Source organism: Artemia sp. Qi Xiang Cuo, chromosome 15 (assembly GCF_049724085.1).
Source record: "Artemia sp. Qi Xiang Cuo chromosome 15, ASM4972408v1, whole genome shotgun sequence".
NCBI lineage: Eukaryota > Metazoa > Arthropoda > Branchiopoda > Anostraca > Artemiidae > Artemia > Artemia sp. Qi Xiang Cuo.
Genome location: NC_142808.1, coordinates 32,154,199 through 32,170,034, shown reverse-complemented (window position 1 = coordinate 32,170,034; position 15,836 = coordinate 32,154,199). Strand labels below are relative to the sequence as shown.

General features: G+C 37.4%; 1 protein-coding gene across 1 annotated transcript in view; it reads right to left on the bottom strand.

Annotated features, from left to right (window-relative positions):
* The window catches only part of LOC148943560 (UBX domain-containing protein 7), a 70,093-nt gene that overhangs the window by 52,475 nt on the left and 1,782 nt on the right, over positions 1-15,836 (bottom strand). The window lies entirely within an intron of this gene.

The following is a 15,836-nucleotide window of genomic DNA, read 5'->3' as shown; positions in this document are numbered from 1 at the left end:
ACTCCCTCAGCACTACCAATACTTTGTTGATGACAAATCAATGTCAAGCATGGAGTATGTTCAAGACCTTAGGATTTGCTTCAATTCAATTCTCAAATTTGAAAAACATAAATCAGATATCACCCATAAGACAAATTACCAATTATTGCATCTAAAGCATATATTTTCTAAGCTTAATCTTTGTCCATTTATTTCACTTTATGTATCCACTGTAAATCCAATACTTGAGTATTGCTCATCAGTATGGTATCCCCTTAATAAGAAAAATAGAGAAAGAGTTGAGAAAAAGCAACATAGGGCCACCAAACTCATACCTTACATGAGACATCTACCATGACACCAGAGAATCCAGAGACTACAGTTGCCTAGTCTTCAGTTCTGTTGTGATAGAGCTGATCTAATAAATATATTCTGCCAATCAGCCAAATATATTCTGCCAATGCAATAAATATATCCCAGGTCTTCCAATCCCCAAGCAAAGACAATAACTAGGCCCAGCATAAAACAGAAAACTCCCTGTGTCGATTGTGAAGAATATATACGAGAAATTTCAGCGTTAAGAAATAAATGCTCTACCCTTGCCTCAACCTACATACATAGCTTTACCTACATAGCCTCAAGTGATGAGAATAATGTGATTCCGATTGACAAGTTACAGGAAGAGGACTTACATATCCTTTTCGAGAAAATAATCAAGCCACAATGTAAAAGAGAGTGTTGGTTCTTTCGGAATGGTTTTTGCAAGAGGGGAGCTAGTTGTAAATTTGCTCATGAAAATAAAGTGACTCCGATAAACAAAAATAAAGTTCGACCTTGCCCTGAACAGCCCAAGTCAAGAGGGGTGTGTAAATGTTTCGAAGAAGGAGCATGTAAATTTGGTATTCACTGCTGGTTCCTACATCCATGTTATATTTTCCTTGCCAAGTCATGTAGTAGTATTAAATATGTCCTTCATCATATAAAGATGTGCCCTTGTTTTAGATGCTTAGATGAAAATTGTAGACTAGCGCATTTTAAGCGTACTGACCCAAGCTCCTCAAAAAATGCCCACCTTCGACGACGCAAACAGCAGAAAATTCAAAACAAACCTTCTTAGGGTCTAGAAAAGAGGGGACACTCTTGGGTTCAAACTTAGGTCCACCTTCCTGGGGAATCTAGCAACTCTTTTCAGTACACCACCCCTCCTATGACACATCTCAGGAGCCTCTTAGACCCCCTCCCTCCTCCTCCTCCACCGAGCCATTTTCATCAACAGCCAATCAACAACCAGCCCCGTCCTTATTCTATTCCCCCTCCCCTTTACCCCTTTCCCTGCAGAAGGAAAAAATTGTTGGTGACTTCAGTTTAAATAATCCTGTTGCTGCCCCAGTCACAATGGGGGGCAAGAAATTCCAAAACAAACCTTTTTCCCGGGAGTTTCATGACAAACGTTACGATATTCCTTCTTTCCTTTACAGCAACGCCGAAAGTTTAAATCTAGAGAAATTTACTGAACTTCAGACTATGGCTTAAATGCTTGGCTCTTCCGTTATCTGTGTTTCCGAGGTCCACCGGCAAGATCTTAATTTATTGAGGGTTCCTAACTTTTCTTCTTTTATTAAACTTCGGCCTGATGACCATCCTATTGGGAAAAATGAAGGAGTAATTATTACACTTTTGCACTAAGATTTTAAATCTCCGATTATAAATATACCTTTTCTTTGACATAATGATGAATTTTTTTGGGAAATAGCCCAATCTAAGCGACACTCTATGTTACTCTCTGCCGTAGCATTGTGCGTTTTCTATTATTCACCTGGTCAGTCAGCTGCAGCAAGAAAAGCTTTTTGGGAGAAGCTGCAGGAATCAACAGATTACGTCCAGAGAACTCACCCATATTTTGGAGTAGTAATGCTAGGAGATGCTAACGAACTCGATAGCAAATCGCTGGCCAGGTCACTTAACCTTAAAACTCTAGCCGATTTCCCAACAACTAAGGGGAATACTTCTCTGGATGTAATCCTGACAAATCTTTCGGAATATTACGAGACTCCAAGTAAACTAGCACCACCTGGTACAAGTTATCATTATATGTTACAGTGGAACCCCATAGAAAAAGTGAAAATTAAATATTAAGCAACCAAAGTCTATTCAAGGCCGATTATTGGCCATGGTCTGCTGCACTTTGGTGACTTAATGACGGGAGAAAATTGGGTCGCAGTCTCTTCAGCTTAAGACTTGGATTCCCAAGTAGAAGAATTCCATAATAAGTTAAATTCAAAATTTCTCGAGTGCTTTCCCGAACGTAAGACTAAATTCTGTTCTAGTGATAAACCAAACATAAAATTCAAAAATAAAGCAACTGATAAAACATAAATTGCACCTGATACGAAAAGGTCAAGTGAACCAAGCAAAACAGTTGGCAAACCAAATAAAATGGAAAATCAAAAAGGCACAAGCAAATTACTATGAAACAGAAGTTGACCATCTTTTGGAGTCCAAACCGTTGCAGTTTTTCAGTAAAGTAAAAAGTCTGATTGGCAAAAGTTCTCAACCAGTTGACTTCATGAAGGAGGAGCCTCTAGAGAAAACCGCGAATGATTTAAATGCCCATTTTGCTTCAATTGTGCAGTCTTACCCCTCTCTTCCACCCGAGGATCCTCCAGTAAGTTTAACTACTCCTTCAGATGATAATTTAATTGCTGATATTTCATGGGCAATTATAATCCGTAAACTCTCTTCGTCAGAAAGAACTTCCGCTGCCCCTTTTGACATTCCAGTTGCTCTCATTAAAGCATTTGCTAAAGAATTATCATTTCCCCTTCAGATAATTTTCAATAATATAACAAAAACAGGATATTTTCCAAAGAAATGGAAGAAAGGGTTTATTACTCCCATTCCAAAGAAAGGAGCAGCTAATGATTTCTCTGGTGTCCGGCCAATCACAGTTACGTCAGTTTTTAGCAGAATATACAAAAGCTTTGTTGCCACATGGCTGAAAAAATATCTTTTGAAAGTAACTGATCGACAGCAATTTGGTAACATCCCTAAGTGTTCGACAGTTCATTACCTTGTTAATTTAATTGATTTTATTTTAAAACACCTGGATGAACCTGGAAAATGGATAAATTTAATTGCAATTGATTTCAGAAAAACATTTGACCTTGTTGATCACAAAATCCTTTTAGAAAAAATGGCAGAAAAAAATAAACCCAGCTTTATGATTAAAATCATCAAGAGCTTCTTAACAAATAGAGAGCAAACTGAAAAGTATAAAAACCAATTTTCTACTTCTCTACCAGTTGTTTTTTGTGGAATTCCACAAGGAACTGTGATTGGGCCACTGGGCTTCCTCCTCATGATAAATGAAATTGTTGCTGAGCTGGAGGACAGATGGAAATACGTTGACGATTTGTCCTTAACAGAAATCTTATCTAAGGATTTGAAGAGCAATGCTGCTGGTTTCATTGACCAAGTTACCTCAGAGGCGGCTGAACTAAAAATGGTTGTGAATAAAGACAAATGCTCGGTCACAACATTTTCTTTTCTTCAGAATACTCAACCATCTTTCAAACCTCCTATTGCTTCCGAGCTAATAAGCCATAAAATAACTTTACTTGGTGTGGTGATTTCTTCTGACCTCTCATGGTAGGAGAATACAAAGATAATTGTAAAAAAAGCTAACAGCGCAATCCAAATGCTAAAAACACTGAAAAAATCTCAAGTTCCTAAGGACAAGCTGAAACTAATATTTCACACTTTCATCTGTCCCTAAGTGGAATATGCTTGTCCGGTTTGGCACTTTGCCCTTATCCAGGATGAAATTGATAAAATAGAACGAGTTCAGAAGAGATCACTGCAAATCATTTATGGCGGTTCCCCTCTACCTTACTCCTTTTACCTCAAGGAATTTAAACTTGAATCTTTTTCTTCCCGCCGAGGAAAATTATACCAGATTTGACCCCACCCTCCTTCAACATCCCATCTACCGATCATTCCTTCCCCCACCTTTTGTCCCTATAAGATCTCGTCCCTCCAGGGAAGTAGCTGAGAAGGTTCCGAAAATAACCCCAGTCCACTGTAACACCATCCGCTACAGTAAAAGCTTTGTGCCAAGCTTTGTCAAATATTACAATGATCTCTAATGTTTTTATTGTTTAGTTTATTTTATCCTGACGAAGTTTTATCAGATAATTTTATTCTCAGTCTCAAGTGTTTTTATCCTTCAGTTTATTTATTGACGAAGTTTTATCAGACAACTTTATTTTGCTAATTATGACTAAGAGACATCATATTTGGGCTTTGCCCACGAGAGCTATCTCTTGTTTTTGAATTAAATGAATTTGAATTTGCATTGTTAGGAGCATTGATAATACAAAAGAAACTCTTGAGCTAGTTTCATATATATGCCAAAGACTTAACCACATATCCCCCAGAAACATAGAAGAGCAAGAAACAAAAAGAAATGGGCTAAATATAAGTAAACTCAAATAGAAGAGAATTTCACCAAGCATAAACTAGCCAGAAATTGGATGACAACATTGGTAAGGTCTACCTTTACTGAGTATGAAGAGAAACCTGCAAATTGTAGCAAAGAAAATACAAAAACCTTCTGGACATGTGTCCCCCAGCAAACCAACCAGATGCCTCATACCAGAGATTAGCTTACCAGGTGGATACAAGATAATACTTTCCAACTGAAATTGCAAATGGACTTAACAAATTTTTCTCAACAAACTTTTGTGATGAAAACCCCTATGGGCAACTTCCAAACCTATTGTCTAAGCATATCACTAACCCAAGACATGAGACGACATTCACTACTGCAAATATCCATAAATGGTTATCCAAGATTGATAGAACTAAAGCAAGAGGTCCAGATAGAATCTGTCCAATACTTCTGAATGAACTGCCAAATCAGATAGCCTTCCCATTAGCTAACATCTTTAAAAACCAGTACAGACCCCAAAGATTAAAGGTCTGCTAATGTGCTGCCTAGATTATAAAAAGGGAAGCATACAGATTCCAAAAATTACAGACCTATCAGTCTGACTTCTGTTCCCTCTAAAATTTAGGAAGGCATGGTAAATGATGCCATTGTACAACACTTGACAGCCAACAAGCTCTTGCCCAACTACCAAGATGGTTTTAGAAAAACCAGGTCAATAGCCACAAACCTCCTTGATGCCAATAATGACATTACTCAGCTCATAGATAAAAGGGTCCCAGCTGATCTTTTTCTCCTTGACCAGGCTAAGTCCATTGAGAAGGTCACTCATCATAGACTGAAGCTTAAACCATAATGCCAGCAATTGATTAAAAAGGTTGGAGTTTGGTATGACACTGGCCTCCACTCAATTCAAGGGAGATAAAAAAAAACTCCTTGAAAACGTCCAGTAGCAGATCACCAAATTGTCATATCCCTTACCATGGGATGCTTGCAGCATTGAAAACTTCAACCCTTGTTTACCAAAAGAAAAGGGGTGACAGCATCACAGCATTGCAGCATCTGGAAGCCTTCTTCCCATCAATTCAACCAGAGAACCCAGAAAAACTCCCAGAAAATTACCCTACAAACTAGCAATTAAAGAGATCACTACCACTTCTTTTCCAACTGTGTTGCCCTGCTTTGGAACTCCTTAAGAAATCATACAATCAAATTTCATACCCTGGAGCTATTCAAGCATGGTGTGGACAGAGATTGGGAGAAGAGGGAGTGACGACTACACTGGAAAGCCCCAGAGTTATCAACCAAACTTTGAAGTTGTCACTGACAGGTATACCACAAGGAGCCACCCTTCCATGCCTTCATAATGGAATTTAAGGTGATGAACACCAATTCTTTTTAACATCATGTTTTCTATAATAGAGTTAACCCCTGATTGAATAAAATTGTCCTTTACCTTATATTTATATAAACCACCTAATCAATTTATTTTGATTACATATACAAAGAATTGGAAAAAAAATATGCAGTTGGCAAAAAAAAATCTAGCCCTAAAACTTTTGCAAGAGTGTACTCAACAGTGTCTTAAATGTTTTTTTGGTGATCAGATGAACAATGTAATAATGCATATAGGACATAGACACATATAACATACATTTAATTTTACATACATAGATTACAAAAGTTCACATATATAAGCTGTAAAAGGTTGGTGTCTTTTGCAGGGGGGAAGCAATGGAGGTAAGTACTTCAAAAAAAAAAAATTCCCAGGGATCACTATGGCTCTGGATTTATTCCAGAGAGATTTATTTGCCTTAATCAACTAGGCTAGTTTTGAAAATATACATCTTTGTTATATAGCATTTTATGTTACATCATGTATTCTTTGTTATTTCAGGTTTGCTGAATGAACTTTGTGAGATGTGGGAAAACAACTCTGTCTAAGTGATCACAACAGAATTGTTAGAATTAAATGTCACTTTAGGGTCCATTAAAGGCCCTTAAATTAGATTTCTGTATGAAATACAAATGATATTTGGAAAGAGCATAAAAAGGCAATAAGTCTTGTGGTCACCTTCTCCTTCTGTAAGTAACAGAATTTTCTCAAAATTTACTGTCTTGGCTGTTTAGATTTTTGTGGTACTAGCTTATAGTTAGAAGGAAACACTGTGAAATTCTGAAAACAACTTTATAATCTTCTAATATACTTACTTATTTTGGTACATTATAATCTCCTAATATACTTGCTTATTTTGGTACCCTTATAATCTCCAAATATACTTACTTATTTTGGTACCCTTATACATTTCCTAAAAGTACCTTACTTTACACTACCTCCCCTATCATGTGTAAAAATATAGCCCAAATTATATATTCCCCATGCATTTGAGCTACATATTTCCATATCAAGGGGGAGGGGATTGAGGTAAATTTAGATATTTCTATAATTAGGAGAGCTATGAATAAGGGGAACATGCCCCTTGATGCCTTTTTTATGCTATTTTCAAATCTAATAGCTGTTTTACTTCGTTATTGAATTTTAAGCCCTTTATGGATCCCAAAATAATGTTTTCTTCTCTTATTTTTGGCTAGAGAGAAGGGTTAAAATATTGGTTAAAAACCTACTATTCAATTATAATATTTTTTTTTTTTTGAAGCTATATATTGCACCAGTATTGATTCATTATGATCCATAAACAATTTATAAATGTTTTAAAAATTCAGCCATTAGCATCACTTGTTTAAACTTGTGTAGGCCTTCCCATAAATTGAATCAATTGTGACAAAAGGGGTTTTCTTTGCCATGCAATTGTTAGCTAACAAATATTTGGTTGGAAGGCACAAACAGAATTGTTAGCAAACAGAAATTATTAGCTAACAATTTGCACAAACATGATATTGGGCAGGAAATTCAAACAAAAATTCTGATCAAGATAGTGTTGTAGTGAGTTTATCTCAGCTTGATAAAGCCCAAGTGATGCAAAAGCTTTGAAATTCAAACAGTATAATATTTAAAAGTGTTCATATCTTATAGAAAAAAAAATGTAACTATTAATGCCAGCAAGTGAAACATAGGCACAAAGCATTTTATTAATTGGCAAAGTAAATTGAATTTAGGTAAAAATTAAAACGCCAGTACATAAGCTATCTTAGAGTAACTGTTTAGTGTATTTACATAAATTATCCCATGTATGGAAGAAGTGGATCAACCTAGTAAAAATTTAAAAATTTGATTGCATAAGCAAAACTGTCAGATTGTTGACCATATCAAATTGCTATGACTTTTAAGTTGTCCATACCTCTTTCTAACAACTTGCTTTGCATCTTTTTGACGCAGTAAAACTGAGGAATCAATTTAATTGATGAAAAATGTATCTTGATTAAAGGTGCAAATCGAAGGAAATTTTAATTTAGGAGAACAGTATCCATTGCCAATGAAATGGGGGGGGGGGGAACTATGATGTTGTTTTTCTATTTTTTGAATTGAAGAATTGATTTTTGTTTTCAATGAGATTACCAGAAAAGATATGTCTCAAAATCTAGAAGGGGAAGAGAAGAAAAATAAGAAACAGTAGCATTCCTCAATTCTCTATCAATATTGTAAGCATAAAAAGTGCCCATCCTGCTAATTTTTGAATATTTTGCTTTAAATTCTCCAATAACTTCTTTCAACAAGTACTTGATTTGTTAGAGAAATCCTTTAACAATGTTAGCTAACAGTTTTTAGTTGGACAGTAGAAAAACAATTGTTGGGAAAAAATGTTATATAACAGTTTTCTAATGGACAGTGGAAAACCCCTAAAATCCAGAACCAGAAAATACACTGTAGACATATAATTCAACCTATATATTTGTGCATTAGGGGAGGGTGGAGGGGTTAAGTATAATGAATCTGCAGTCAAAATGTGAAAACTACAATTATTCTGCATATTGTGAAGTAAGAATTGTTGTTTTTAACCATCTTCTATAGCCAAACATAGGCTAAGAGAAAAAGGTGTCATCTTAAACAGTCCATAAAGAGCTTAAAATTTAATTTCCAAGAAAAATTACCATTATATTTGAAAAGAGCATTTAAAAGGCATAACAAAGGTACATTCTTCTAATTCATAGCTCAGTAACAGAAGTATCACTAAATTTACCAAGAATTCTATAGTGCTTCCTTCTCAGCAGGACTAACTATAAACTAATACTCTTTTTGGTAATTTTTTTGTTATTCATATTATTGACTTACAAATAAAGTAAACATACCACTCAATGCCTTTTTTATGCTCTTTCCAAATATAATAATTATTTTTGTCAGAAATGAATTTTACCCCCACCCCTATATATACCAATTCAAGGTAGGCCTATATAATTGCACACTTGGGGGGTGGGGTAAATTTTATTTCTTTTGTAAATGAGGTAAGCTTAAACTTTCCCCCCCCCCCCCACTCACCCCTCTAATGTGTAAATATATACCCTGAATAGGGGTGGGGGGAAAATTAATTTCCAATAAAAATGACCAATATATTTGGAAAGGGCATAAAATAAGCATTGAGTGGTATGTTTACTTTATCCATAAAGGGCTAGGCACACATAGCTGATTTTGGGAACCGATTTCAGCAAGGGTGTATTCCATGTTGAGTGATTATAAATAATGAAGCTAAGAGGAAGGGCTTAGTGACGTTTTTTGTTGATTAATCATCATTAATTACAATTAATTTACAATAATCATTAAATACAATTGATTACATGCCTAAAGCTCCAAAGCCCTAGTACATTCCTTGTCTAGAACATAATTAATGATCATTAATCACCAAAAAACCATCAATAAGCCCCACCTCTTAGCATCATTAATTAGAATCACTTGACATGGAATACACCCTTGCTGGAATTGGTTCCCAAAATCAGCTATGTGTGCCTAGCGCTTAAGTCAATAATATGAATAATGAAAAATTTACCCTCTTTTTGGGGTAAAATTCTAGTTTAGCTACTTTTTGCTATTTTGGAAAGGGGTTAGGTTAGAAAAATGAAACTTTCAGTAATGAATCCAGGGCCAAAGCTATACTCTGGGGAGGTATTACCAAGCTTCTATGTTAACCCTCTCCTGATTTCTAAGTTTTAGAAATTTGCCTACATGACAGGTCTATAGGCTTACCCATTGAAATTTTGATGAAACAATAATTTACCTTAATTTTCAGTTATCATGACCTTAGATGGCCTTTAGAAATCAGAATGTTATAAAAGTGAAACCTTGCAAAATAGATCTTCTGCTTAAATGAAGTACAAAAAAATTGTTTTCAGCTTTACAACTTTGCTCAATCCCAATTTATAAGGTTTTAAAGATATGTAAATACATTTCCTAAAATAAAAAAAAAACAACATTGATATGCCTTAAAATTCTTTTCAAATAACAGGAATTGCATGTTCAGAACTAAAGCCAGAGAAACAGAAACTGATGACTGAAAATCAAGATAAAATATTGTTCTGTCAAAATTTCAATAGGTAATAGACCTGTCATGTAGGCAAATTTCACAACCCTCTAGACAGAGAAGGAGTGGACGTAGGTACTTCAAAATGGATATCCACTCTTTGACTATTGGAAAAAAATAGTTTATAAGCTTATATAGAATGGTACTATCCAATCTCCTTATAATTAAAAACATTTTAGTCATCTAGTTGGAAAATTTGGCCAATCTGTATAGGAAAAATCTAAATTTGCCAACTAGTTGACAATAAATTTTGCCCCAGCAAAACTTTCCTTTTCCAACTAGTTGACTAATAACTTCTCCCCAGCAAAACTTAATTTTGCCAACTAGCTGAAACAAACATTGCCCCAGAAAACAATTTATTTTCCAACGAGTTAACTAATAATAGTAATAATAAGCCTGGACGAGAACTCGCAAGCCGTCAACTGCGACAAATGTCCTAACTGGTTTTGTATTGAGTGCCTAGGATTAAGTGATGAACAGTACGTCCTGCTAGAGAAAATGAATCGTACAATGACCTGTGAATGGAGCTGCCCCCGGTGCATCTTGAACAAGCCTGTGCGCGACACGTACACCCTAACCAAAGCCATCGAATCTTTCAAATCAGAGGTGCGAGAAGACATTGCTAGCATAACGACCACAGTCAACAAGGGTCTCAGAGAGATTCACGATGAACTTGCCACAAAATGCAATGTTGTCGAGGTAAAAGCAATTGTTGAATCGGCAATTACCGCTCAAGTGACAGGGCTTGCACCAGATGCACTTGACGAACATATATGCAGTACAGTCAGAAGTGAGAAAGACAGGCAGAGATGCAAACTTAACGTCGTTGGATATGGGATTCCAGTCCAAGCAAGAGACAAAGACTTCCTTGCCAAATACTTCAAGGATAACTACAAACTAGTAATCAAAGTCTTCGCTATGAAAAGACTACCAGCTTCGGCCCCCATGGCTAGACAGCCACTGCGACACCCACCAGCCCTATTCACGGTGACCAGCTTCACTGACAAGAAGCTTATCCTGGATGCATCCTACTAGCATAAAGACCCGATTCGATTCTATGGCGACAGCTCCAAAGAAGATCGCAATGCTAGAAAAGTCTTGTTGGAAGAAATGAAGAAAAGACAGGTAAATAGAGAAACATACCTAGTGATAAGAAACGACAAAATCACAAAAAACGGTCAAACTCGAGCAATTCCGATGGAGAGATGCTCGAGCATGCAAGAATAACCACTACCTCCAACCGTCTCGTCCCCCTTGTAAATAGTTCATGTGTGAGTGATAATAACATTGTAAATGCAAGTTTGTGTAAATGTATAAATAGTGAATTAACAGTTACGTCCCCATGCCCTTCTGCCTCGTCCCTCATTAGCAGCTCTGTGTACCTAAGCTGCAATTCACCCACTTCAACCAAAAGCGAGAATATTAGTGAGCAGAATAAAAACTTGCCCAGACACACCCAAAAACTTGCGAACATTATGACGGCAAACGTTGATGTTATTACTAACAAGATGCCGGAGCTGGCAACAGTGCTCCAACTAAGTCAGATAGACATTGCAACTCTGACAGAAATTTGCCCCAAGAACTCAAGATTTCAACTGACAGAAGACTCAATCTGCCCCTCTGGATACAACATCTTCAGCAATCTGTCTGATCCAAACTGCAGAAGAGGAGTGGCTGTTCTAGCTTCCAAGGAATTCCAGGTAAAAGAAATTTCTGTCCCAAATTATTACTTACCTTGGGTTGAAGCTACATGGGTCTCCCTGTCCCTACCTAACGAAATGTTTGTCCTAAGCTCAATTTAAAGGAGCCCCAGCAGCCCTTGCCAGCTGTCCTCTGAAACAGCAATTGCCGAAATGACGCAATTCATACTATACAATTACCCAAAGGCAACCCTGCTCATGACAGGGGACTTCAACCTCCCAAACGTGTCTTGGGTAGATGGCCAAGGTATGACCAAGTCAAGCCTTGAACAAAACCCATTAGTACAAGCCCTCTCTGACAACTTTCTGTACCAAACAGTAACTATGCCCACAAGAATGCACCCAGGACAAAATCCCTCCATACTGGACCTAGTCATAACGAATGACCCAGAAAAGGTGATCAACACACACACTCTCAGTCCAATTGGCTCAAGTGACCACATGCCAGTTCTCTCATCTATTCAACTCAACTCCAAACCATCAAAATATACCAAGCAATCCTTTACAAATTACAAGATGATGGTGGAGGAGCTGTTAGATGCTAACCTGGAAACACTTATATCAGAAGATGTTGAACCCTCATGGCTAACTCTAAAAAAGACCTTACTAGAGAGCCAAGCCAAACACACCAGCATAACATGGAAAAAGAAACCCAAAACTCTACCTTTCCTCACCCCAAAAATCAAGAAACTACACAACAGGAAGAAAAAACTTTGGGAGAAGTACATGAAACAAAAGACTACAGCTTTGTACAAGCACTACAAAACTGCAAGGAACCTCCTCAGAAAAGAAACTAGAAAACTGACCTCAAACTACGAAGAACAACTGGCCAAAAACGTCAAGGAAAACCCAAAATTATTCTGGAAATACATCTCCTATAAGAAGCCAGGCAGACACACCGTACCAGACCTGGTAAACAACAACTCTTTATCCTCTTGCCCCTCTGAAAAATCAAACCTGCTTAATCAGCAGTTTGCCTCAGTGTTCTCCATGAATGACCCCCAATCAACCCCCCCCCCACCAGCAGAGCAGGCTCACACTCCCTTCCCGATGGTACACTCACCAGTCACAATCGAAGAAGTAACCAAACAGTTTAAGGACCTCGATCCCAATAAATCGACGGGACCTGATGGTCTCAGCCCACGACTGATGAAGGAATTAAGCCCTGCAATATCAGCCCCACTGGTAAAACTATTCAATCTGTCGCTGGCACAAGGAAAGCTTCCAGGGGACTGGAAGAAGGGAATAGTCATCCCAATTCACAAGAAGGGTAGCAAAACTTCTGCAGCAAACTACAGACCAATCAGCCTTACATGTGTGGCATGCAAGGTCATGGAGAGAATCATAAACAAGCATATCATTAACCGTCTTGAAGCCAACTCACTTATCAGCAGTAGTCAGCATGGTTTTTGCTCAAAGAGATTGGTGGACACAAACCTTCTTGAGTCATAGTCTTGTAACTGACCTACTAGAGAGAGGATTACCTGTGGATATAATATTGTTGGACCTAGCCAAAGCATTTGACAAGGTTTGTCACTTATACCTCATTCACAGGCTACATACTGTATCTGTTAGTCCACAAGTGGTCAGTTGGACAGAGGACTTTCTGACGGACAGAAGACAGCAAGTGAAAGTACAACCGGACCAAACAGCCATGTCCTTTTTGCTGAAATCAAAGTCAGTAGTGGGGTTTCCCAGGGCAGCGTCCTGGGCCCCACCCTGTTCAACATCTACATAAATGAGCTACCCCTCATCACCAGCAGCAAAACCACCCTATATGCGGATGATTCGAAACTCATAGGTCCTGCCAACACCTCTTCTGCCATCCAATCCCTCCAAACTGATCTCAACCACATGTGCTCCTGGGTCAAAAGATGGCTGCTGGAATTCAACGCAGAAAAATGCAAGGTCATACACTTTGGACAAAAAAACCCCAAACATCAGTACCTCATGACCCAAAATTCTAGAAGTCACTACACAATCGAGCCTGTCCAGGAGGAGAGTGACCTTGGCATCATTGTTGACTCCCAGTTGAAATTCAGCTCCCACTCACAGAAAATCTCAGCCAATGCTAGTAGAGCCCTAGGCATCATCAAACACAGCATCACCAGTAGGAGTAAACACGTAATCACCAAACTCTACAAAGGATTAGTAAGACCTAGACTGGAGGTGGGGACAATACTGGCCACTCCTTGATTCAAAGAGGACAAGGAAGTTCTTGAGCAAATCCAACGAAGGGCCACTAAGATGATTGTTGGCATGGAAAACAAGACATACAGTGAATGGCTGAAGGAACTCAACCTCCCCTCCTTAGTATACAGATGGAAACGTGGAGACATGATCCAGGCGCACAAACTCCTCTCAACCAATCAAGAAAATGAGATCCTGGAGATCAACACCTCCCAAAAAACATGAGGACACCCTAGACAAATCCGCAAACATCACGCTACAACTGGAGCAAGATGCAATTTCTTCTCAAATCAGATTGAGAACCTCTGGAACAACCTCAAGGAGGACACTGTTGCTGCTGAATCAACAGATGCTTTCAAACGCCATCTGGATGCTGAGTGGAAAGATACACTGTGGAAGTTTGACTGGGAAGCACCAGAATCTTCTACCAGAACTTAACCAACTACAACAGTCATCATAAGGAGTGATTCAACAGGATCGAAAGTCCTTATTTCACTCCAAGCTGTGATTTAAGGTAATAAGCCCAATATAAAACTCAAAATATATCTCCCATTAAGATGGAGACAGGGAGAGTTGTAGCACAATAGTAACAATGGGGACATCCACCACATGGCTAATATGGGAGTAAATGTCATTTGTGATGCAAATGGATGTTATATTTAGATTGAGGATACTATTCTAGGTATATATTTGCACATTAGGGGGGTGGGGGGAATATATACTATGAATATATAAGTTCTAGAAAATCCATGAATTTCTTAGAAAAACACGGAAAGAAATAAGATAAAGGCTCTCCCCCTGCAAAATGTGTCAACTGGAATTATTCTGCATATTATGGAGTAGGAATTGTTTTCTTAATATATTTCCCTATGTCCAGCTGGACACCTAGGCTTAAGATACTGGTTGGTCAGTTGGCTAATTCAAAGATTTGTATATATATACTCTGTCAAATTAACCATCTGGTGGTATCCCATTACAATAGTGATAATTAAATTTGAAAAAACCCTATATTATTAACATATTTTATGTTATTCAGAATAAATTCTAACTATTATTAGTCAACTAGTTGGAAAATGAATTGGTTTCTGGGACAATGTTTCTTTCCAGCTAGTTGGCAAAATTAAGTTGGTAAAATTCTACTTTAGTTACTTTTTCCTATCTTGGAAAGAGGTGAGGTTAGGAAAATTATACTTTCAGGGATGGGTCTACAGGATAAAATATGTCCTGGGAAGGTATTTTGAAGTACTTATCTCCTCTCCTTCTCCCTCTAAAGGATCTTGAAATTTGCCTACATGACCTATTGAAATTTTGCAAAACAACATTTTACCTTAATTTTTGGTTATAAGATTCTTTTTCTCTGGCTTTAGTTCTGAAATGCAATTCCTGTTTTTTGAGTAGTATTTTAAGCCATATCAATGTTAATTTTCAAAATTTAGGAAATGTATTTGCATATCTTTAAGACTCTATAAATCAGGATTGAGCAAAGTTGTGAAGCTGAAAACAATTTTGTTGGACTTCATTTTAAGAAGAAGATCTATATTACAAGATTTCACTTTTATAACACACAAATTTTTAAAGGTCATCAAAGGTCAGGACCCTCTAGAGGGAGAAGGAGTGGAGGTAGGTACTTCAAAATACCTTCCCAGGACATACTTTCCCCTGTAGATCTATCCCTGAAAGTTTCATTTTCCTATCCAAACTCCTTTCCAAGATAGTCAAAAGTAGCTAAAGTAGAATTTTACCTAATTATTATATTTGGAAAGAGCATAAAAAAGGCATTGAGTGGAATGTTTACTTTATTTGTAAGTCACTAATATGATCTGCAAAAAATTTACCAAAATAGTTTTGTTGGACTTCATTTAAGCAGAAGATATATTTTCCAAGGTTCACTTTTATAACACACAGATTTTAAAGGTCAAGAACCTCTAGAGGGGGAAGGAGTAGAGGTAGGTACTTCAAAATACCTTCCTGGGACATACTTTGGTAAATATCTACCAAATCATATTATTGAGTTAGGACTAAAGTGAATACACCATTTGATGCCTTTTT